Source organism: Desmodus rotundus, chromosome 5, assembly GCF_022682495.2.
Source record: "Desmodus rotundus isolate HL8 chromosome 5, HLdesRot8A.1, whole genome shotgun sequence".
Classification (NCBI taxonomy): Eukaryota; Metazoa; Chordata; class Mammalia; order Chiroptera; family Phyllostomidae; genus Desmodus; species Desmodus rotundus.
The window spans coordinates 27,379,450-27,405,524 of NC_071391.1; the positions used below are offsets into that span (position 1 = coordinate 27,379,450).

Consider the following 26,075-nt stretch of genomic DNA (forward strand, 5'->3'; position numbering starts at 1 on the left):
GAAAAAAAACGTCCACGGCTGGAATCCGAAAACCTCTGCTTTCATGTGGAGGATCAAGAGCCCTTCGTCTTGCAAAACATTATTTGACTTTTGTAGAACCAGCACTGGAGTTTAAGGGACATCCTTGAATTCAATATTTGGCATAGGAATCACTGGTGATTACTCTCACTTGATGTGATGGCTGTTGCTTTGAGGTAATGTGACAGACCCTATCAGAGGATCATGTATACATTTGCACTACCCCACTGTTTCCTTTCTTTTCTTTTTTTTTTCAATTTTTCAATTATTTTATTGTTGTTCAATTATAGTTGTCTGTATTTTCTCCCCACCTCTCTACCCCACCCCAGCCAAACCCACCTCCCTCCCCTGCTTCCACCCTCCCCCTTGGTTTTGTCCATGTGTCCTTTATAGTAGTTTCTGAAAACCCTTCTCCCCACTATCCCTTCCCCCCTCCCCTCTGGCTATTGTTAGATTGTTCTTAACTTCAATGTCTCTGGTTATATTTTGTTTGCTTTTTCTTTTGTTGATTATGTTCCAGTTAAAGGTGAGATCATATGGTATTTGTCCCTCACGGCCTGGCTTATTTCACTTAGCATAATGCTCTCCGCTTCCATCCATGCTGTTGCAAAGGGTATAAGCTCCTTCTTTCTACCCACTGTTTTCTAAATAATGAAGAAACTGGGTCCCACAGGAGGTGATTCACCCGGGATTGTATAGCTGCTTCAAGAGTGAGCTGTGTAGAACCAAGGGCTCCTCACTCATTTTAGACTGCCTTCTCAACTATAGTAAGCTTAATTCTTTTTTTTGTATCAATGTCTACTGAAATGAATCTATTTGTTCTGAAGAAGCTTGAAAACACATTCTGAAGAAATGATCTGCTAGTAACTAATAGCATGTACTTGCTAAATATTCTGACTCAATTTACCAGGGTCTCTAAGGTTGTGGTTGTAGGTGCAACTTCAGGAATTTCCCTAGGTTTGTATCTCAGCTGCACCGCTTATTAGCTCTGTCATCCTAGGAAGTTTTTTACCTCTTTGCATGCCACTTCCCCTTTTTATAAAATGCCAATGCTAGTAACACCCACCTAATGAAGTTATTGTGAGCGTGAAGTGAGATTATACATACATAGAAGTAAGAGCAGTGCCAGGCACATGGTAAGTGCCCAGTAAATGTCTGGTATCACTACTGTGACATGGGACCTTAAGACATTTATTTTTGGGTTTATCAATAATTAGCCTCTTATTCTCTGTGCCTCAGGTTGCTCATCTGAAAGATAAAAATTCCTATTGCTTCACCATTCAAAATTGAAGGAGTTCGTAACTGCTATGCAATGGAGACATTTATTTGTTGACTTATTCATTGCTGAGTGAATATTTATTGTGTTCCAACTGTGCCAAGCACAATGTCAGCATGACAGAGAAATTTCCTATTTTCAAGGAGTTTATAGCCTGTGGGGGAGAGAGAAAATTATATGAGCAGCTAGAGTAAAGGATGGCAATTGTAACGAGAGCTGAAGTATGGGGTGCTGTGGAGGTACACAGCTTAGGTTACTCAGTTTGAGGGTGGAGGTGGGGAGGTTCAGGAAGACTTATTGGAAGTAATAGTTATACCCAAACCCAGAGGAGGGGTGGGAGTTAGCCAGGAAATGAGAGAGAGGTGTTCTAGGAGGAGAGAGGAGAACACACGAAAGACCGGCGACTGGAGGAAGCAAGGGAATGAAGTGGTTCTACCATATTTCATCTCCTATGAGACGCCATTCATTTTAAGATAGGCCTCTATTTTATGTATCCCTAAGGGAAAGAACAAACATTGCCAGTCAAACTGTGGCATGTGGTTTTCTTATCACTTAGCGTTTTAATACTTTTTGAAAGAGCCTTCCTTATTCTTAATTGGATATGCAGCATATTTTATTATATAGCACTCTATCAAATATAGCAAAAGAAAAATATTTATGGAATAATTTGCTTTCACTATTCCTGAAACTTCACATTTAGAGCTAGCCTCTTCTGAAAGGGCCTTTTTGATTCAGAGGCATTGACCTTGAGCTTTTCCATATGATATGGTCAAGAGCATTAGTGACACAGCATTTCTTTCTTTTTTTAAAAAAATTATTGACTGGTTGATTCTTAGAGAGAGAGAGGAATGGGGAGAGAGAGGAAGGCTGTGGGGGGAGAGAGAGAGAGAGAGAGAGAGAGAGAGAGAGAGAGAGAGAGAGATCTACTTGCTGTTCCGCCCATCCATGCATTCATTGGTTGATACTTGCATGTGCCCTGACCAAGGATCAAATCCACAGCCTTGGCAGATCTGGACGCTGCTCTAACCAACTGAGCTCCCTGGCCAGGGCGACACAGCATTTCTTAAAAGGGTCCATGGACAAACTGAAGGTCACTGGGGCTGTGCTCTGAAGCTGGGTTTGTGAATTTGTGGAATTACTAATCTTCTTTTGATTTCCACTTGGGTAATGTTGCTACACACCTCTGACTGGGGTTTAAAAGGTAGTCCACTGTTGTTTCTGGGATTTTCGTACAAGCTAACACTCATTCTGACAGTTAGAAGCTGGCGCTTTTCATGTTTGTGCATGTAAGGCCAAAACAATTAGTTAGCAACTGTTGCCTGTCCTATTGTGAATTTCAGATATGTCCCAATCTCAAGGGTGTTATGACATGAAGAAAAAGGGCATTTCCAAGAATGAAGAAATATGGCTAAAGTAAAGGGTGTGTGTGTGTTTGTGTGTGTTTCAGGGAGCAGGGTGAGGAGGGCAATTGGTAACCTGAGGACAGATCAAATATCTTAAAGTGTTTTGATTATCCTAAAAATGTGAGTTAAGCTAATAAGGATGTCAAGCAGAGGAATGACAATACTTGGTGCCAAGTGTAGAGTAGATTGGGTGGGAGCAAGGCAAACACAGCAGGTCTGGGGGAGAGGCCGCTGTGGAGGACTCCTGCTCTGCGGATTATTGTCCTGAAAAGAGGGGGAATGATCCTCATCATCTTGGGAGCTCTCGGTGGGCTGCAGCCAAAAGTTTGCTCACCTAGGGTAGCCGGCTCTCCCCCAATTTTCACGAAAAGGTGATGTCCTTAGGGAGGATGAAATACAGAACGATGCCTAGATTTTCACTCTAAATGGATGAACTGCCCAGATAACTGAAACTTATCCCTTTAAAAATGAAATTCTCTTTTGGATTAAAATCTCTCAATTCAGTGCCAATTTATAAGGGGACTAAATGATAATAGAAAAATACAATAAAAATTAAACTTAAAAAAGAAACGGATATAACCTATTTTTCTTTCTTTTTTTTATTACTGAGCACTATCATTAACAATTTCGGTATTCTTTGAATGAAATGTCAGTGTTCATTAATGAATAGGAAAGCAATGCAATAAGTTCCAATAGGTTATTGAATTGTATGAAACAATTTGCCCTGAATTTTTTTAAAAGAGATAATACCTAATATTTGCTCCTCCTGCTATTGTTTCTGAAGGATGTTTACAGGGTGTGTAAACATTTCATTTGATTGTCACAGCATCCTGTGTGTCAAATCAGGTCCTCCTGGAAGCAGATGCTTAGAAAAAATGAAAAGCGCAAGAGATTTATCGAGGGAAATGCCTGTGACAGGGAGAGGGAGAGGGAGCAGGGGTAGTCAGGGAAAGCCTTCACATACAGTGTGGGTCTAACAGCCTTGCCGGGATGAGAGCAGGAAGGAGACGAGGTAGGAAGAGCCTCGGGCTGCAGTGCGGCTGTGAGCATATCTCCGGGGGCCAGGAGTGCTCCTGAGCAGAGTGCTCTCTGGAGGAATCCTGAGACACGCAGGAACGGTCTGGTTCTACTTCCCCCGCCCTGCTCAGTCCTCACTGGCTGGGAGCAGCCTGGGGAGGGTGTGGCGCAGTGTGAATGCTTCTCCCGTGCTTCCCAGCAGTTTCTCCTTTTGAAGAGCAACCTCAGCAGCAACTGTCCATGACTGGCTACACCCTGTGAAGTAGGCAGGGCAGCTACTATTAGTGCAATTTAAAAGAAGTTTCAGATAACTAAAGGTTCGGTGTGATAGAAGCAGATTCACAGGTTTCGTGGCTGTCCTGTTAATTAAATTTTTAAAGTATTTTTGAAAACTCAGTGTGATTGTTGGGAGAAAGCCCCAAAAGTCTAAATTCAGGATCTATTCTGAAGAACTGACACGGTACGTTGTTCAAATCCGTGAGAGCTTTCATAGGGGAAACTTACATACACGGGCAAAGCATCTGCTTGCTCCCAGTGGTGGCCGCCTGGGAAGCAGTCCGTGCCCTCCCAGGACAGGGTCTTTTTAAACAGGGGTTCATAGCCAAACCATACATATGGTGGATAGTCACAAACACAACACATTTCTAAGTTAACAGATAACATCAGGCAGTTATTCACACTCCGTACATTCATTAACCTCCTTCCTGGGGATGTGACATTTATTTTTGGATGGTGTGCTTTCTGGGTAGTCAGCCAAGCCTGTGGCTACAGAGAGTTAAACAGTCACAGAAGGTTAAACTGAGAGTCCAACATTTCCCAGCCACCTTTACTGCCAGAGCCGTACTGCAGCTCTGTCTTCCCCTGTAGTGGTATTCAAAGCTGGCTAGCATTTGGTACTCTATTCCTGTAGGTCGATCTGCTCCTCACATCCAGGGGTGAAATCTGTTATCCCACTCCTTGAATCGGGGCTGGCCCTATGCCTTGCTTTGACCAGCAGAAAATACTCTGAAATATTCTGGAAGTCAGAAAATATTCGAAATATGAAAAATTGCACCAGTGCTAAGAATTGCCACAGGCCTATTTTGAAAGGAAGAGTGAATCCAGAGATCAGGGATGGGTTTTGGGGGACATCCTAAAACCATCAAAATTATGTGCAAAGTTATACGAAAACAGAAGACGGTCCACAGCATTCATCAGAACTACAGCGAGACAGAGACAAACTTGATTAAAGTCACATGCTGGCAGACAAGGGCGGCTCTGGCAGCCCAAGGTCACTTATTTGGGGCCATGAACTATTAAGATCTGGTTGACACATGTGTCATTGTGGCCATACTTTGCTTCCCAGTCCTGTGAGGCGCCATGCTGTCTTTCCCTCGAAAGTGTGTGCATCTGTTTTTATCAAATTGTCCTTTCCTTCCTTCTTAGTCCTTTATTCTCCTATTGTTCTTATTAATATGTAATCTCTGTCCCCAATTTAGCAACTGCCATTGTCCATTTTATTCTACCACTGGGTGCTTCTCAGAACGCCCTGCCCATCATAATACACACACAGCTTTGTTATGTTTGGTCAGTAGAGATCGTTTTTCTTCTATGTGCAATGAAATAAACTGGATATGAGATCTTCAATGGTGAAGGGATGGCAAAATGTAGAGGTTAAAAACATCTGTAGTTTATGGCCACGGAGGGACAGGGTTCAGTACCTACTCCCTGCCAGGGAGACCCTGCCAGGCAACAAGGGGGAACTCTCTTTTTCTCTGTTCATATAGTTTGTGAAAGAAAATTGTGTGGATGTGCGCGTGTGTGTGTAATAAAGGCTGCGGGGTAATTTCCAGTGCATACCACTAGATGGCGGTCCTGCCTAAAGAACACCCTTGAAGGCTCTATTGCTCCAATCCCACAGATTTCCTCCTCCAGATAAAACTGTGAATTAGGGGCACAATCCATCCAAAGGGCTCTGTAGTCTTGCCTTGTTGTGGAACATGCTTCCTCTCGGACTACTTCAGCAACTCTCTTACTCAGGAACTTCCCCAAACACGGGTCACCCTGTATCCCATAGTTATTACACTTAGACAACTACAGGGACGTCTACTTTTTCAATCCTTTTTCCCATTGAGTGCCAAATGGCCAGTCTTGTGTTTTATTCTCCATTTAACAAGCTTTAAGTGTTGCCTGTCCTATGAAAAGCTCTTTGTTTCTTGAAAGGAAACCTTGCAAACACAGGTCACTCTCCCAGTATAGGATTTTGAATGTAAGCAAAGCATTAAGTAAACTCAGACAAATCTGAAGCTAGCTAACCTCTCTTTCTGGGCATTGAGCTGAGGTTTTCTGACTGATATTGATTACCCCATAGCTAAGCAACTTGGGATTAACTTTATTTTTATTGCAAGGATTACTAGAAGCAAGTGTGCATTTATTCTGCAAATAAAACTCCATTAATTTAAACGTAGTATAGATCTAATTTAGTGAGCTATAAATTCACAACATTTGCACTGGCTGGTGTAGCTCAGTGGCTTGAGCGAGGGTGCAAGCCAGGGGCTCGCCAGTTCGATTCCCAGTCAGGGCACATGTCTGGGTTGCGGGCCAGGTCCCGATAGGGGCCACATGGGAAGCAAAGACACACTGATGTTTCTCTCTTTCTCTTTCTCCTTCCCTTCCCCTCTCTAGAAATGAATAAATAAAACCTTTGAAAAAAATAAAAAATGACCTTAAAAAAACCCCTCACAACATTTGATGTTTTCACCACAAAAAGGTTTCACACTTGAGATTTAGATGTGAGCTGACAATTCACAGAATTTGCCTCTTTCCCCTTTGTGTGAGAAATCCACAACTATTCATTTGATAAAGAATGCTTTCTTTTCCAGCTCAGCCAGATGAAGAACTAGGTTACACTAAGATTAGCCATGGGAAATCTTCATACTGAGTAACCTCTGAATCCCTCCTTGCTAGGCTGACCAAGGTCAAGGTGTCTGAAAAAAAATTGAGGGCTGAAGATGTTCCTTTCCCGTGTCCTCAGTGCTCTATTAGGACTCTGCCAATGTTCAGCTCCTTTACCTCTGCATTTTCAGCAGTCAGTAGCTAGGGGCATGTTTGTCATTTTGCCTGCTAGCCCCCACCCTTGTCTAAGACTGGGCAAAGGACAATATTATCCTCCCATCCCAGCCAACTAGACCAGGGTGATTCCATCAGGTTCCACCAGGATAACTTAGACTACTCTGAGTATTTAAAACAAAGGAAATTGGATGCTGGTAATTGGTTACACAAGTGATGGAAGAGTTGAGAAGCCTAAGAGGGCAGTACCACAACCCAAGAGGTCATTACTACCTGTAGGCCGAAAGGAACCAAGGGAGAAGGTGGTATTACCTGAGCCCAGGACAGAGGGTCACCAAACAGAACCTGGAACTAGAGTCACAGGGAAGATGCATTCCCTAGTTGAGATGCCACCAAAGCAGAGCAGGAGGGGGAACTATCCTGGCTTTTCCCTCCATTGGTTCTTCAATCTTCCAATAATGCCTCTCAGTGGCTAAACTTACCAGAAACAAGCTGAGAAAGAGCTTGGGAAACTCTTCCTACAAAGGGCCAGGACCTGGACTATAGAGCAAAGCAGAGGAAGGTCAAATGGGCCCAGGGGAAGCACGACAGATGAACATCAACACTAAGGAAGAGCAATCCAATGTTTTCCTTCAGGAATTGGGATTAATTATGGAAACTAGCACAGTGGCTTTTGGGTGTTGTAGCTGGGAGGTCCTATAGAGCTAGAGCTGTGGTTTCCTGTTTTGTTTTAGAAAAAAGGAGGAAACTGGTATGGAAGGAGAAAAGGAGAGATAGAGAGAGGGAAAGTGGGGAAGGGAGAGGGAGAGCCAAGTCAAAGGTGCACTTAAGGGGATGAGGGAGAAGCAGAGCTGTGGGCAGTATTATGGAGCTGGGAGAAAAAATTTGGAAATCAGGGCCTTCCAAAGACTAAATATTCCAAATAAAGGACAAAAGCCCAGGAAGAACTGATGATGTTTAGAAATGTCTCTAATTAGGGAAGCGTCTTTTAATGGAGCTTCTAATTTTAATTTGGGTGTGTTTATATTCTGTCCCAGAAGAGAATGAAACCAAAAGACCTACAATTTTGTAGCATCTAAATTTGGTGACACATTCAAAATAATTGTACAACTTTTTTTTTAAAGATTTTATTTATTTCTAGAGAGAGGGGAAGGGAGAGAGAAAGAGAGGGAGAGAAACATCAATGTATGATTGCCCCTCGCGTGTCCCCTACTGGGAACCTGGCCTGCAACCCAGGCGTGTGCACTGACCGGGACTTGAACAGGTGACCCCTGGCTTTGCAGTCCGGTGCTCCATCCACTGAGCCACAGCAGCCAGGGCTAATTGTGTAACTTAAAAAAAACAAAAAACCAAAGAACAAAAAAAAAAACTGTTGCCTTGTAATAAAATATTTATTAAACAAAAATATTTTAACCACAGCCAAAAAGAGAGTGTCTCTGGGCATATTTAGGCTGACTTTTTATACATTTAATCCAAAAACTGTAGAAAATGCTAATAATTCTCTATTTAGCAGATTTTGATCTGAATTTTCTACCAACCTCAGCACATATAAAGTATTTTTAAATTAAATATATAACAGCCTACTGAGAAGAGTCAGTTAAAGCTGTCACCAATTTATTAACCATAAATGCAACTTTGAAGTTTGCAGACAATTTTATAACAAAACTAAAAATAAGATTCTGTAAAACAAAATATTCAATAGCAAACCAGTGACACAGTATTAGACCCAGGTATATGTTCCAATGATATTCTGCCCAGTTATTTTTTTAATGTTTACATTATTTAAAGAAGTTTTAAAAATTATTTAATGTCCAGAGGCATGTCATTTTAACTTTTTGAAATGAATTGAACTCATTTTAAAATGATATATTTCATAATTCAGTAACACAATAAAACTCATTTGTTGATCAGTAAATAAGTATTAAAAAAAAATCAGACCCACTTTTCCAAAGAAGCTTTTGTGACAGTTAGGCTCCGGGGTCCTGTTTGCTGCCCCTGAGCCGCCCAGTGACACCCATGGGGGAAGGACGGAGCCTCTCATCTCACGCTCCCCTTATTTTTACTTGTGGACATTGTCTCCCCTGCAGGGGGACTTTAGCCCCCAGCTCCCAGAAAGACCCTGTATCATACTTCATGTTTGTTCCCCCACTCTGAAAGCAGACTGCTGTAATTCTCACTAACTTCTCAGAAATGACCCACAGGACAAGCTGACAGGTTCCTGGAGGAGAAAATATTCCACTCTTCACGGTTAGACTGTGGGGTATTCCTGCAGGTGATATCATTATGCTTTTCAATGATATCGCTTAGATACACAGAAAAGCTATAACAAAAAATAACTTGACTAGAAAATAAAATAGAAGGGTAAAGCCATTTAAATGAGAATAAAACAATAAAATAAACTTGAATCATAATAAAGCCCTACAAAGAAAAAAAGAGAGCAGTATAAATAATAATAAAACACAAAGTAGACCAAAGGAATGAAAATAGAGTAAAAGAGTTGAAATAAAAGGAATAAAAGATTCAAAGAATAAATCAAGCTAAAAATAAAAGAGATAAGAGTAAGTACAGGTTTAAGTTTATTAACACTAAATCAGTTAAAGACTGGACGTGGGCACGGCAGCATTAGGAGTTCTTTGTCTCCTTCTGTCACATGAAAACACCCTTGGCTGTACTGGCTGAGCCAGGCCTCTAAATCTAGAGACCTCGCAGGACTGTGGAAGGAACTCCAGGGCAGAGGGCCCTCAGTGCTATGAGGTGAATACCGTAAATCTCTGAAAGACCTCTTAGACCTCACTGGCTACTTAGGCCACAGATCATGGCTCAGTAGACACTTCCTTAGAAAAATCATGTAGTCCAATTTCTTTTCTATAGATGTGAACTAAGGCCTGTGTTGAATGAAAAGGTGCAATTCCAGTGATGGGTATGGATAGGTGGAGACATAGGGAACCTTTCTTGGCAATGCCATCTGATTAGGAGGCCTGTCCAATTAAAGACCGCATGCTCAACACCTTTTTAAATAATTCTTTTTCTTGTACCTGAACTTTTGGAGTCAACACAAGTGCGTTTGATGTGCCTGGTGAACAGTTAGCTCCATTGGGGTCCATTCCCTAGGCCATTGAGTTTGCCTGGAGTGAGCTGAGCTGCACATCGGAGATGTATCCCAGAACAGGGGTTTCTCTTCAATGACACAGGAAGCTCTGCTGGCCTGGGGATGAGTCAAGATTGGCACAGAGGTGGGGACAGAGGGAGGAGAGTCCCACAGAACCCTTGGCTGGGTTTGATAGAGAAGCTAGAGAAACCCCCTCCAGGGGGAAGAAAGACATAGAGCAGACCCCAGTCCTGGGCTGGCCCCAGGTTCACTCAGCTCTGAAGTGGTGCCTGGGCTATCTGCAGAGCTGCTCCTCCAATGGGGCCCCAAACACAGAGCGGGTGGTGCCCATCAAGGCACCTATGGTAATACCCAAAGGGCCTGCAGCCTCTTCAGTTACACCAGTTCTAGAGGGAGAGTCTGTATTAGTTTCCTTTTACTGCTGTAACAAACTACTACAACCGTAGTGGCTTAAAACAATACAAATTTAGTTCTGGAAGTCAGAAGTCTGAAATGAGCCTTATGGGGCTAAAATCAAGGTGTTGGCAAGATGATTTCCCTTTGGGGATTCTAGGAGAGAATTCATTTCTCCCCTTTTCTACCTTCCAGGGACCACCGGTATTTCTTGGTTCCTGGCTCCTTTCTCTGTCTTCCGGCATCTTGGTGTCTTCACATTTCCCCCCAGACATCGCATCCATCTTTCTCTCTCTCCCACGTCTACTTCCTACACTGACCCTCCTGCTTTGCTCTTATGAGGCTCTGTGTGATTATTTTGGGCCCACTTACATAATCCAGGCTAATCTCACCTATTGATAGAAATCCTTCATTTAACTACATCTGCAAAGTCCCTTTTGCCAGGTAGGATCACATTCACGGATTCAGGAGATTGAGATGTAAATATCTTTGTGGGGGGCGTTATTCAGATGACCACAAGGGTTTGCATCCTCTGTCGTTTCAGCAGGTGGCGCAGGATCCTGGCAGAACCACCCACCCTACTTTTCTCGCTCCACAGTGGAGATGCCTGTCCTTCAGCCACCGGTCCTCGCCACTCTTCCGGTAGCAGCTGAGTGAGGCTCTGCCTGGTGACTTCATTAAATGGTGAGTAATTGAACCCGCTGCTTTAGGGTGAGTTTGGGACTCCACTTTCTGTTGGAAGTCTCAGCAAGTCGGGCCTTTGGTTCCTTAGGAAGAAGGGAGCTGAGAGTTGGGTATAAACTTTATAGAACTAGACATATTCATTCAACAAATATATACTTAGTGCTCACAGGGTACTGCTGAACACTAGGCGAGGCGGCAGAATATCATTGTTGAATAAAACTCTCGGATTTTACTGATTTCGCTTTTTTTTACTGTTTCCCATGTGCTGTAATCTAAGCTACACGGCAGCATAGATGTTTCTTATCTTATTCACTACTAAACCCCTGTTTCACCTTTTCATGGGCGTTGACAGTAAACTCTCAATAAATTTTTGCGGGGTCAGGAAAGATGTAATCTTTGACCTCAGTGAGTTTATAGTTTAATATACTGAACTAGGGGTTGGAAAATTCTGGTTCTTGGGTCCTCTCTGGCCTACCCCTTGTGTCTGTAAATACAGTGTTATTAGAACGCTGCCATACCCATTCCTTTACGTGGGCTTTTGGCTGTTTTGGGCGACAATGGTAGAGTTAAATGGCTGTGACAGACTGCACAGGTTACAAGTTGGGGCTAAAATGTTTACTATCTGGTGCTTTGCAGAAAAAGTTCGTCATCCCCTGGGCTGACAAATAGTAGTAACTATATGGAGTATAATAAGATTTATGATGAGAAATATACTGACTACAGAGGCAATACTTTGGTTATTCTTAAGAGTTTCCTATGCTCCCAAGCCATATCTTTAAAATGGCCCCTTAAGGTATTTGTCAAACCGCCCATAGTTGTTGTCATGGAGATGCTTTCCAGTCACCTGTGAGAATCTTTGCTGAGGTAGGAACTCCAGTGTTAGGCTTTAGTGCCCCTGGATAAGCCGTTCTGCTTTTCCTCTCTAGTTCCATCCATCTCCCTGCTGTAGTGTTGAAGCGTAGGGTTGGATCTCTCCTGTTCATAAGCTTCTCCTCTCCCCCTGCAACGTCCTACAATTGTTTGCTGTGACTTCATCACCCCTCGCCTCTCTCTACCTTCCAGGAAGTCTATCATAGTCTAATTTTTTCAAAAGATTTACCTTTAGAAAATACCTCAGCTTCTAATTTCCTTTCACTAGAATCCTTAAAGCAAGAAATTAGAAAGTTTTGTTACTGGCATGGAATAAGCATTAGGTGGAAATGGAGGGAGCGACAAAAAACTGGTATTTGGGAAATAATATTGTCTTGTTTGTGTTGCTAAGCAGTTGGGACTGTTACCTGCAAGCAATCCATTTTAATTGAGAGAAAGGTTTTAAGGAAAGAGTGACAGAAGAGTGACAGGATCAGCTGTCAGGATGACTGACATTCAATATTTAACATCTGCTACCTGCGATGACCACTCAGTCCCAAACAACTGTTACAGCAATACAGATACATAACAGCTGAGGATCAGCTGGATTTGGGTGTTGCAAGCTGGTCTAGCTGTCAAGGACAAAATAGACAAGAGGCGTCACTACAAGATCAGAGGGAGACTAGAGAGGAGAGTATTGATTACAATAATCTAGGAAAGGCATGGTGGGGCCTTTACTTGGAAAGTGACAATAGGAACGGAGGTGAGCGTATAGAATCTAACTCTCAGATGTAGACTCAAACGGGGTTAGGTGAGTGATTGGATGCCATTACTGAGGGGGAGGGAAAGGCAGGGACTGCTCATAGGTTATGGGCTTTGGCAATTGGATGGATGGTGAAGCCCTTCACTGAGTTAGGAGACGAGGTGGAGAAGCAGGTGCAGAGGATGTGGGGAAGATGTAGTATCAACTTGGCTGGGGCATTGAACCTTCTGCTCCTCCTCTGGATTACTTTTAGTGGTTTAGTAAAGGACTTAGCCACCCCAGGAACGAGAAGTCCCCAAGGCAGGAGTGGTAAACATCTCTGCATCGAGGGGACCGTTCTGCTGGTGCAAGCCCATTGAGGGGGCTGGGAAGGGTGCACACTGCAGTGGGGACATAAATGTCCACTAAGTCAGTTTCTGCTGGCCAGCCAGCATTTCTGTGTGTAGACATCTATTAAATTGGGGGCCCTCTAGCCTGATCTCTTTCTCCTCTATTTTAGGTCCAGATGGATCTATGCAGGATTTGAGATCACATAAAAACCATGAAAAACCTTTTTTATTCTGACCCTATAAAGAGTTGTTTTTAAAAAAATTATTTTTTTCTTCAAAATAAGTTTTACAAACCCCTAAAATACAGTCCCTGCTGGGTTCATTTACTGTGATTCTACACAGAGAGATTTCCTAACAGGAAAACCCAGATAAGGCACATGGCAAAATTGACATTGGGTGTACATTTGTTTCTAACCCGAAATATCATGATAAAGCCTTCTCTCTTAAGGACAGGACCCGTCTATAATAAAATGGTCATTTTTAAGGGAACTAACCATATGGGAAAATATATTTGCCAATGAGACCTCAGACAAGGGTTTGATCTCCAAAACAGATAAAGAACTCCTATGACTCAACACCAGGAAGACAAGCAATCTAAAAAATGGGCAAAGGACCTGACAGATACTTCTCCAAGGAGGACACACGAGGACCCATAGACCTATGAAAGGATGCTCAGCATCACTAGTCATCAGACAGATGCAAATTTAAATCACAATGAGATACCACTTCACACCAGTCAGAGTGGCCATCATTAACAAATCGAAAAACAAGTGCTGGTGAGGATGTGGAGAAAAGGGAACCCTAGGTCACTGTTGGAGGGAATGCAGACTGGTGAAGCCACTGTGGAAAATAGTACGAAATTTCCTCAAAAACCTAAGAATGGAACTGCCTTTTGATCCAATGATCCCACTGCGGGGATTGTACCCTAAGAATCCTCAAACACCAATTCAAAAGAATGTATGCACTCCAGTGCTCATAGTAGCACAATTTACAATAGCTAAGTGCTGGAAACAGCCTAAGTGCTCATCAGTAAATGAGTGGATCAAAAAACTGTGGTACATTTACACAATGGAATACTATGCAGCAGAAAGAAAGAAGGAACTCCTACCCTTTGCAACAGCATGGATGGAACTGGAGAGCATTATGCTAAGTGAAATAAGCCAGGCAGCAAAAGACAAATGCCATATGATCTCACCTATAAGTGGAAACTAATGGATACAGCACAACAACCAAGCAAATAGGACCAGAGACATGGAAATAAGGAACAAACTGACAGTAACCAGAGGGGAGGGGGAAGAGGATAACAGGGGAAACTTGGGGAAGGGTCCAGTCAAGGAATGTGTATAAAGGACCCATGAGCATGGAAAACAGGGTGGGGATTGACTATGGGAGCAGAGGGTCAGGGGTGGGCGGGCAGGGAAGGAGAGAGCAACAGGGAAAAACTGAGACAACTGTATTGAACAACAATAAAAAAATGGTCATTTTTAGGTTATCAAATTAAAATCTGCCATTGAAGCAGATGGCAAAATTATAAAAAGAAAGTATTTAAGACTACTTCCACCAGTCTCTCCTCCACTTTTTCCTCCATCCTTTCTTTCTCTTCCACCCTCTGTTTCTCCTCCCCCTTATCATCCTTCCTCCTGTGACAGTGAGCAGGGATGACCATATGGTAGCCTGAACACCCTTCTCTTCCTAGAACTCTCAAAATAGAAAATAAGGTCAAGGTTAAGAAGTGTATTCATGAAGAAACAAATGATGAAAACTGTTCAAAAGTTCCCCAAACAGAATTGAACCTGATTCAGTTCAAAGTTTTTTTTCATTTAAGTGGTTGAATCCCACTTCGGATCTCTTCAGGCAGTAAAATAAAATTTTAAGAAGCAAATTCCTTCTGGTAATTGAACAATACTAGAGCCTGCTGTTTTGGCTTTCCATTACATCCATAGCCAGAGAAAGACAGATGTGTCGAACATGTAAATGTGCTCTTAGAGACAGTTTTTAAAAATTGTTTTTAACTTCATAAACACTTTCTACAGCAGTTTACAGAAAAATGAAGCAGAAAGTACAGAGAATGCTTGTGTACTCCCTGACCCGTGAACAACCTCCCACGCACAGTGGTGCGTTTGTTACAACTGGGGAACTGATGTGGGCTCCTCGTCATCACCCAGGGTCCGTAGTCTACATCACGGCTTGCCCTTGGCGTTGTACCTTCTATAGGTCTTGACGGATGTACAATGACGTGTATCCACCGCTGTATGCAGAAAACTGTCATTGCCCGGAAAGTCCTCTTCAGAAACACCTTTACAGATTCACCCAGAACGTTTGCCATTTTACCAGTTATCTGGGCATCCTGCGGCCCTGTGAGGTTGGCACATATGATTAATCATCACAGCAATATTTGCTTTACATATTTATATCTGTTTTAAAGATATTAAGAAAGACAGCGTGTTTTTTAATTTACTCAGTTTATACTATTTTGGATGCTTTTTGCTTGCTCTGAAAGACCTGTATTTACCTACAATATTTAGCATCTGTTTCTTTACCTGTTAAAAAATAATTGAAAAATGTACTGTGCAACGCTAACTAGTGCCTTTACATTAGCGGTATTCAGTATATGGTGGTTTCTCTCACTTTGTGTAGCTCCACCAAGTAAGGGAGATTAAATATACTAGATAAATATAATGCAAAGTGAAATAGCTTTTAACAGAGGATGATATGGAGGAGCAATAAAGAAAGGCCACTTGCCACAGTATGGAAGGAAATGGGAGAGCTTCATGGAGGAGATAATGTTCAAGATGAGCTTTAGAGGATGAATAGAAGGGACAGGCTCAACAGCACGCAGAGGCTCCAAAGCGTCTGACACATTTGGGAGACTAGAAATTGCCATTGGTAGAGTACAGATGACATGAGGTAGTAGAGGAAGGAGGAGAAAATGTGGCTTGGATGACTCATTCAGGATTTGGGACTTCATTTTGTATGTAATAAATAACCATCATAAAATTGTAAAATAGAGAACTGATATACTCTTATTTTGGAAAGACGATTTTGTGATAGAGCAGGAGATTGAAGAGTGATTAGTTAGGAATTCCTTACAATATCAATGACTATTATACATGGATCAAGTCTAGTATATTAATAAACGTATTTGTATTAATCATAAATTAAAATTACATATTTGTGTTAATCATAAATGTTAGGATCACTGGGTTAGTTTTTGAAGATATTGTCATTTGTTTCTTATATATTTAATCTTTATAATAACCTCTAGGTTATTGACTGTGTCATTTTACAAATGAGGAAGTTTAGGCTCAGACAAACTAAGTAACTTGCCCAAGATCACACAGCCAATAAGGAACCGAGCTAAAAGAACTGAGCCAAATTATGCAACATGACTCTAGCCGTTCAGGTGAGAAATGATGAGGGTAAAAATTAGAACAGAAGCAGGATGGAATCTTTCCTTTTTTGTTATTTGAATCAGATGTGGCTTTGTAGCCTCAGAATCATTCCTCCTTTCTTCTTTCAATTCATTATGCAGATCTTGATTGCCACAGAATTAAGCTGTGTGCTCTTTAGGAAGGATTGCTTAAGAACCACTGTTGAAAGAAATACTGATGCACCATTTATGAAAATTCTCACCTTCTCACTTCCATCTCCAGAGGAAACCTCTGGCAACAATTTAGTTTTATCTTTCGAGTCATACATGTCCACCCATAGTATTATACAGAGGTGCATACATACATATAAATACACATACACATGTACAATATAATTGTTATTAAGCATAAGTCATAGGTATAATCATAAAGCAACTTTAATTTTGTTTTCTACTGTCCCTTGATTCTCATGTGGTGAGCCAGTTTTTCTCCTGTCCTGGATAAAAGCACATTTAGGTCTTATGCTTTCTCTGGCTACTTTACATCACAAAATACCACTCAGTTAACTAATTTACCATGTTAAGTCCCAAGTAACAATGAAAAAATCTGGATTTGATTTAAATTTGAGGCTTTGTCCCTAATTCATGTTGATCTTGCCTCAGGAAAAAAAAGGAATAATTATTTTTATCCATATTTCCTTATCCAACCAACATTGTCTTTCTGACTCCTCTGGGTCAGAGTGTCTTCTTCCCATTTCATGCCAGTCTTTAAAATTTTTCTTCTACTCTGATAGACAAAAAGATCTTAAGTGTGTTTTAATGTATAATTTCTAATTACTAGTGTGATAGAACACCTTTGCATATATTGATCGGCCAGTCACATTTCTTCTCCCACAAGTTGCCTGTTCATGTCTTTTTACAATTTCTTGGTTAGCTGTTGTTTAAAAAATAATTTGTAATCCTTTGTTTTGTCTACAATGCCATTTGGGTAATATTTTGGAAATAGTTTCTTTCCAGTTTGTTATATGATATTTGTCTTCATGCTGATGCTTCTTGTACAGATGTTTTGCTTTTTTGCGAGTCCAGTTTTTCCTTTGTCTTCTAGGTTTGTTGTCTTCCCTAGGAAGGTCTTCCCTACTCCATGACTATAAAATATTCTTCCATAGTTCTTATCATATGCTCATATTTTCTGCATTTATTTTAATTCCATAATCTATCTGGAGTTTATTTCTGCATATAGAGTGGAGTGAGTAGGGAGGTGGGGAGTTAGTTTACAGGGCTGTTTATTGGGGAAAAAACCATCTTTTCCCCATTGATATGAAATATCACTCTTATTAAAATAACATTATAGATACGTTTCTGGACTCCATCTCATAGCACGGAAGAGTTTTCTATTCTTGCGCCAACGCCGTGTTTTGTGTTACTGCAGCCTAGTTTATTTGACATCTGGCGGAGCAGAGGTCCCTTGTTCTTCTTTGTTTACTTTGTTTCTCATGTTCTTGGCTAGTCGTGCGCTGTTTGTCTTTTACATGCATTTTAGAATTAACTTGTTATAGTTCATAAATGACCCAGTTGGAATTATGGTTCTAATTATCTTTCATTATAAACGAATTAGTTGGAACAGAACCGACATTTTTATAATATTGAACTTTTTTTTCCAGAGCCGTGGTATCTCTACATTATTTAGGTCTCTTTATGCGCTTTAGCGAAATTAACATTGTTTTTCATCTAAGTCTTTCATATATGTTGCTAGGTTTATTTATTCCTCTCTGTTCCAAGTTTCCTTTCACATTGCCTTCTCTAATTGGTATGGTGTTGCTAGTCTTGTTTTGACCAGAGTTTGCACTTCTCAGCGAAATTAATTTATTTGAGTCTTATAAGATTCTGTCATTGATTTTAGAGAGAGAGGCAGAAAATATATATAGAGAGAAACATAGATCAGCTCCCCCCACGCACCATATGTGCTCCGACTAGGGATCAAACTGGTAACCTAGGTATGTGCCCTGACCGTGGATCAACCCGTAGCCCTTTGGTACCTGGGATGATGCTTCAAGCAGATGAGCCACCCAGCTAGGGCGTTAACATTAATTCTCAGTGAAGATGTAGAATATATACTCCATTTAGAATTAAAAAATGGGATTATGCACCTCCCCATTCTATTTAAATCATTTAACTGTGTGTGTGTGTGTGTGTGTGTGTGTGTTCTCAGATTCTCATCTGGAAATGGGAGTAACAATTTTGACTTCACACAGGGTCATCGTGAGTATCTAGTGAGATGACATTTGGAAATATGTCCTATGTTAATGTAAGGGACTCTCAGAAGTCTTACTTTTCACTAAAATTCTTGGAAAAAAACATGAGTAGTAAACATTTTTATGGACTTGAGAAGCTCTGCAATATTCCCATAACTGGAATATTTCTGCACGTTACAATAACCCTTTAAATTAAAGCAAAGTAAAAACTTGTTGGAAAACTTCCTGAAAACCTATTTGCACCACCGCACAGGTGTGTTTGAGAGCTTCCGTTTGGCTCGTGGCTGTCATCTATTGAGCGTCTTCTAGAGTTTAGTCGCTGCCCTAAGCACTTTACACAAATTATTTAAATCTATAGGTAGATATGTCTCTGTTTTAACAATTCTTTCCCTCCTTTCTTTGTTTTTCCTCTCAAACTTACTGAAAAGTCACAAGAATAGTAAAAAGGATTTGTATATAATTTTAATTCAAATTCTCTAAAAATTAATATATTACTATATCTACCTTTTTATTTTTCCCTTCTCACATTCATAGTTTATAGGAGACTCTGTTTTATAAAATCATTGGACAATTATTAGGACCAAATAATATTGATATAATGCTACCATTCCAACGTAGACCCCACGTTTAAATTTTGCCAACTGCCCCAATAATGTCTTTGCAGACAGTGTTCTCTCCTTCGTCTCCAGGATCCAGTCTAGGGTCACCTGTTGCCCTTAGTTGTCATATCTTTTTAGCGTCCCTCTATCTGGAAGGACTTCCTACTTTTCCCTTCTTATTCAGGGCTTTGGCATTTTTGAGAGGTTCAGGCAAGATACTTTGTAGAACATTCCTTAGTTTGGTCTATCTCATATTTTCTCATGTTTAGGTAAATGATATTCACTTTGTTTTGGCAAGAATAGTACAAAGTGATGCTGTGCTCTCAGTTCTTCAGGTAAGGAAGCACATGTGGTCTATTTGAACTATCACTTGTGACATTGTCTTTATTATTTAGTTAAGATGGTGTCTGTAAGATTTCTCCACATTAAACTCCACTTATAACTATTTTACATTTATTCATTAATAGGTAATCATGTTACTAAGAAATTGATAAATACTTTATAGTGAGCTACTTTTAGACTATGTAAAGATCCTGTTCCTCAACAAACTTTTACCCACTAGTCTTAATATCCATTGATGGTTTTTATCTGAATCAATTATTACTATCATGGTGGCTTTCTGATTCCATTATTCAGTTGACATGATTACTTGGCTTTCTAGTGAAAGGTAGAGCTTTACATTCGTCTCCCTCTGTTCATTTATATTAGTATGGACTCAGGAATTACTCTTTATGTAATCTATTGCCATAGTCATTTGTTTGATGCTCACATTGCCCACATTTCATCAGTTGAATCCCCTCAAGCTGGCTCTTGTGTCCTTTTGACATAAATTATGATGGTTAAGACACTTCTTTTCTCTGTGGCAGGAGACATTTTAGCTTAATCTGTAATTTTCCTGTTTATCTGAAGTCATCTTCTTTTGGTGGCTCTGAAGTCAACTACCGTTCCTAGGATCTCTAGTTTCTTTTAGTGGGTAATGGCACTAAGCTGTGAGATGGCAGCAGCCGGTACTCTTAGGAATTGGGATAATGAATGACTTTCCTGGGGGAAATATGGCGGTCTACAGCGCCCCCTGCATGCGGCATGGTACAGTACAGTGTTCCTCTTTGTGTACTGTGATTTTTTTGTCTTAAATACTATTCTGAAAGAGCGCTGATGCATTTTTTGTCTCATATATATTTTTTCCTGTATGTTTTTCCTTTCTTTGTTTTTTACTATTAAGTGTCTTTGATAAATAACATATTTGTTGGATTAAAAACCTTTTAAATTTCCATTTGAAGTTTCCTTTCTTTTAACTCATGAGCTTAATCCCATTATATTTATAGTAATTGCAGTTATTTTGGGACTTATTTTTGCTATTCTATCCTTCCTTCCTACTATATTATCTTTTTAATCATATGTCACAGTTCCCTAACTCATTCTTAGCTGAATTCATCCTGCTATGTATCTCATGTATTATGCTCTTCATTTCAACTACTTTGTTTTTGGTATCTATTCTTTTGACTAAATTTAAAAAATAAATTTTATTATTATCATATGACTACCTTCCTTTATCTCTTAAATCTATACTTTCTTGTTTATTTTAAATTATTGGCCCATTTGTTCTGACTCGTTCTTCAGTTGCTGCCTTTCTTTTGCGGTGGTCACATCCTCAGGTGACTGATTATTTTGTTTGGTGAGATTATATTGCCCTAGGGGTAAGAATTACTCTGTGAGTAAACATTAATGAAGGGCCAAGGCCAGGCCCTAGTCTCTGTTCACCTCATTGAGTCTAAGGAGAGGAGTAGCAGAGGCCTTGCACCACAGAACATTGGAAGACCTTTCTGGGTTTTGTTTGCCACCACTTCACCTGGTAGCTTCTCTCCAAACTCTTAGGGAGAAAGAGCATGGTGCGGAGGTGATAGCTATAGATTGTCTCATCGCCAGTCCTGGGGTTTGGAAGTAGAGGGGTAGGATCTGGGAGGCCATACCCCTTTTCAACAATTCTTCACCTCATTGAGGATTTTGAACTGCCTTGGTTTTCCTTAGTGGACCCCTGTAGCTCTGGATATTGTTGTTGCTTTGGGTGCTGAAGAGACAGGCCATGATGTTCCCAAGGCGACAAGCCGGAGACAAAGAAGAAAATTTTATTTATTTATTTATTTATTTATTTATTTATTTTTAGAGAGAGAGGAAAGAAAGGAGGGAGGGAGAGAGGGAAACACTGATGTGTGGTTGTCTCTCATGTGCCCCCTACTGGGGACGTGGCCCACAACTCAGGCATGTGCCCTGAGTGGGAATCGAACTAGGGACCCTTTGGTTCACAGGCTGGCATGGTCCACTGAGGCACACCAGCCAGGGCAACAAAGAATAGAATTTAAAAGATCTCCCCCAACTTATCTTCTCACTGATATTCAGACCATCTTCAGTCTAATACTGCATTTACCCACTTCCTACACTACCTGGACGACATAGTCATCATTCTCTCCAGGGTGCCTCACATTTTCTTGATGGTTCCGGAATCCGTATTTTCCTCTTAAGGCTGTAGTTTTATCAGGTGGGATCTCTGGTAAGGAGCCAGCAACAGCCCCTGCTGATTTGCTACTCAGACAAAAGCCTTGTGAAAATAATTTATATACTCCAATGGCTATGATTTTTATTTTGTAACTTCTGGGTTTTCTGTGCAGATTGTACATGCAGTCTTCTAGGTTTATTGCCAAGATTTTATTCTTTAAAAAATTTAAGCTATCCATCTATAATTTATTTTTTTGTAGCTGGCATAAGGTTAGGATAAGGAGGTTCTATTTTTATTTTTCCAGAAGGATTGACAGTTGTGTCATCATCATTAATAAATAATTCATCCTTTAACTTCACAATTGAACTACATTTTTGTCATATAGGACATTTTTTTTCACACAGTAGGTTTTATTTCTGGATTCTCTATTCCATGTCACTGATCTGTTTGGCGGTTTCAGTACCAATACCATAATCAGTGAATTAAAGTAGCTCTGCTATGAATCTCTCGAATCATTAGGGACTCAGCTGAAGTTACTCTCAGGACAATTCTGTCCAAAGATGAGACACATTTCCAGAGTCCCCAGTGCTGGCCATGACTCCTTATTTCAATCACAAATACTTGCTGAACCACATTTGCTGTTGTTGTGTGCCAAAATGTAAAAGGTAAAAATGGCCAAATATCAGCATTTGATGTAAGCACCATCTGGTTTGGTTGGTCTATTAGATAAATTGTACTTTTTTTTTTAAAAAAAGTACCACGTTGTTTTTTTAAAAAAATTAATTAAAAAATGTTCCATAATTAGTGGTCGTTGCTAAGGGAAAGCAAATGACATCTTAAATTGTCTTACTTAAGAAGTTTCCACTTGGATCCTGGTTCCGTTTGTTCAGCAGACAGTTCCAGTGGAGAGCAGCTTGGTGGGAGCTTCAGATGTGGGCCTCTTCAAACTCGAGATCCTCAGTTCCTGGGAAAGAAGGTCCATTATTCATCACCACCAATGCTTTTAGTTGTATCCAAGAAAAGGTGGAGGACTTTCCCAGAGATCATTACATGCTAGCTTTCACGAGGGTTTCATTTTAATTCTGGCTGAATCCAGTATTTCAAAGATGCTGCTGAAAATTTGAAAGCCAATTGTATAGGGGAAAAACAGAAACCACTAAATAAGTTTTCTTTTCATGTGCATATTTATATTCGTTTCGTCCTTTTCCCCATCTGGATCTGCCCCACCGCTGGGCCAAGAATTGTCTCTCTGTGTTTGATTTAACTCAAAACAACTAGGACTGCAATTTTGCCCAAATGTATTAAAAGGAAATGCTGTAATTTATGTCTTAAAATAAAACCACATATCTATGTGTGTTGCGCCTTCTTGTACCCTGCATCCCTCCACCAGCTGAAGAATTAGGTCTCTTTGCGTGTGACTTAACCCAGAACAACTCGGGTGGTAAGATCGGTAATTTTGTATAAATCTAATAAAAGGGGAACCTTGTGATTTATGTCTTTAAATATGTAATGAACATTAAGCAGCTGGGTCAGCACACGGAGATTTCTTGGAGAGAAACCATAACAGTATTTGGGTTCATCAAACATCACTGACAGTGATATTTTCCATATGTCTTCCAGAGAACATAAAGCATAACTCAGGGCCACTGCTTACATTATACATAAATAAGCCAAAAGAAGCTTTTTGTGCTCATTGTGAATGTTTTCTCATTATATGGATTTCAGCCATTTGAGACCATTTATAACCAGTATCTTCCAAGCCACATTATAGAATGATCTTTGGAAGTGTCATGGCCTCCAAAAATAAAAGGAAGGGAGAAAAATTTTCCTTTTTTCTACCTACTAAATAAAAAATTTGGATTATTTTCAAAAGAAAAAAAATCTGTACCCAAAAGTGATACTTTGATTGAGTATTCAGCAACAATTCATTGAGGGATTTCCTGAGCCCCAAATATGCTGTGTACTGTGAATATCACAATGCCTGGGGGAGGGGTGGGAAACCTGGCTAATTAATTATTCAGAAAGCCCTTTGATTACCACTATGATAAATACTGCCATGGAAAAGTTCAGTTTATAAGGAGAATATATGCTGGGCAAGAGACTGAGGAAGAAATCAGCTCCCCGGGGTTGACAGAAGGATCTACTTGCTGACCCCTAATGACAAAGAGTAGGGTAAGGAGACCCTGTCTGACATCTCTTTTCACCACTGATGTACTGCAGGAAGATAAAATCTTGAGCGAGGAGAGTGAAGTAAATGCAGTCGACGTGTAGCCATTGAAAGTCCCAGAGGCCTTTTAAGCCAGGTCTGGAATGCTTCGTTTAAACTGTGTGAACAGAGCAGTGTTTCTTTAAGTGTGGTCCAAGGACCACCTACGGCCAGATCCCTGGGATGCTTGTTAAATAGCAAGATTCCTAGACCTAGGCCTCCTGAATCTGAGTGACGGTGTATTGGGAGCCAGCATTTTAAACAGGATTCTCAGTGATTTTTACGCATTCCATAATTTGAGAACGTTTGCCCTGATTTAGATTCTCACGTTTGTTAGACCCTCAGATGACTTTTGTGCCCTTTCACTTTTCGTCCCTTTATCACCTGTGGGATTACTTTACAGGGAGTGTAAAGGAAAGCCATTGGTCAGACATTGAGAAACAGTAAGGAGCTATCCCAATTCCACATGAAGTTAAAATCCTCACACTGTGGAAAGGGAGAAGGAGAGAGAACCGAACTGAAAATCAAAACTTGTGCTTGAATTTTGGCCCTGTCCCCTCAATTTTTAAGGCCAAGGGAAGTAACTTCTCCTCTCTCATTCCATTTGCTTGCTCATAAGAGGATCAGCATTTTCCAAACTCCAGTCAATGGAGTATCACCTTCAAAATAGTATCACCTGTACTACTGGAGACATTTTACTTTCAATAGGTACTTAAGTTTAATTTGAAAAGAATCTTTATATCATTACCATAAGTGAAAGCCAATCATCATAACTATCAAATATATAACTAAAAAAGTTTATAAGTTGCCCTGACTGGTGTGGCTCAGTTGGTTGGGCATCATCCCACAAAGCAAAAGATTGTGGGTTTGATTCCTGGTCAGGGCACATGCGTGGGTTGTGGATTCAGTACGTGGTCAGGGTGTGTGCAAGAGGAAACGCATCCATGTTTCTTTCTGACATCAATGTGTCTCTCCCTCTCTCTAAAAATGAGTAAATAAAATCTTTTAAAAAATTAAAGTTTATTCCTGAAGCTGTAAAATTCAAGTCCTTGAATATTCTGTTCTGTATTTTTTTCAGTCTTTTTTCTCTTTGCTTTACAGTCTTGGAAGTTTCTATTTTTATTTTTTCAAGCTCAGGAATTCTTTCCTCAGCTATGTCCACTCTACTAATGAGTCCATCAAAGATATTATTCATTTCTGTTATAATGGTTTTGAGCTCTAGAATTTCTTTTGGGTTTTTTCTTAGAATTTCTAGCTTTCTGCTTATATTATCCACCTCTTCTTGCATGTTTACTTTTCCCATTAAAGCCCTTAGCTACTAATCATAGTCTTTAAAAAAAATAATTTCCTGGTCTAATAATTCCAACATGACTGCCTTATCTGACCCTGGTTCTAATACTTGTTCAGGCTCTTCACACTGTGCTTTTTTCTTTTGTTATACCTTATAATTTTTTGTGGAAACGTGACGTGATGCACTAGGTAAAATGAACTGCGGTGGATAGGTCTACAATAATGTAGTGGTGAGATGTGGAAGGGGGAGGGAGTGTTCCATAGTCCTGTGATTAAGTCTCTGTCTTTTGGTGAACTTGTGTCTCGGCGGTGAACTTCACCAGTGCATCTCAGTTTCAGTCCCTTAGGGGAGACAGGCTGGCTGGAGGGGTCTGGAGTTGTGTCTTGTCCTTCCTCCAGGTGAGTTAGTCTCTGATAAGACAGTTCCTCCTGAGGGCAGGCCTTGACAAGAACAGAATAATCTGGCAAATTTCAAAATGGTCTGTCTTCTTCCCCTCCTGGAAACACAGGCAATTTTTCTGATATTCACTAGGAGGATCTATCAGGGCTCCTGGAGGTAAAACCCACAAAAATGTGAAGGCCTCCCCATGACTGGGTCCCTCTGGAATTTTTACATTTTAGGTTTGTCCAAGCGGAGCCTTTAGCAATTCGTCCACTGTTCATCAAGTTTTCCTGCCCCCGCACTGGTTCCCGCGGAGGTGGCTGCCCTGGGAAGCTGTGATCCTCGGTACTCGCCGGTTCGTCTCTACAGTTTTGGAGGCAGCGGTTTGCCGTGTGACTTCCCTTGTCTGCTGAATCTGAGACGAGTTACTGATTTTTCCATTTGTCCAGCTTTTTACCTTTTTTTAGGGTGAAGTGAGGACTTTGAAGCTCCTTCTAGGATGGTCTGGAAATTGGAAGTTCCCTGCTTGGTTGCTTGAAATTGGTGTATGGCCCGATCCTGGTAGAAAATGGGAAAGCTTTTGAGGCTTGATT

The 26,075-nt window shown here is 40.6% G+C and overlaps 1 long non-coding RNA gene across 1 annotated transcript; it reads left to right on the top strand.

Moving 5' to 3' along the window:
* On the top strand, positions 1 to 25,817 carry LOC123479587 (uncharacterized). The gene is made up of 3 exons (XR_006655242.2): positions 1 to 194; positions 10,812 to 10,948; positions 25,722 to 25,817. It is a non-coding gene; the product is annotated as an uncharacterized lncRNA (long non-coding RNA).
* Positions 25,818 to 26,075: the final 258 nt, after the last annotated feature.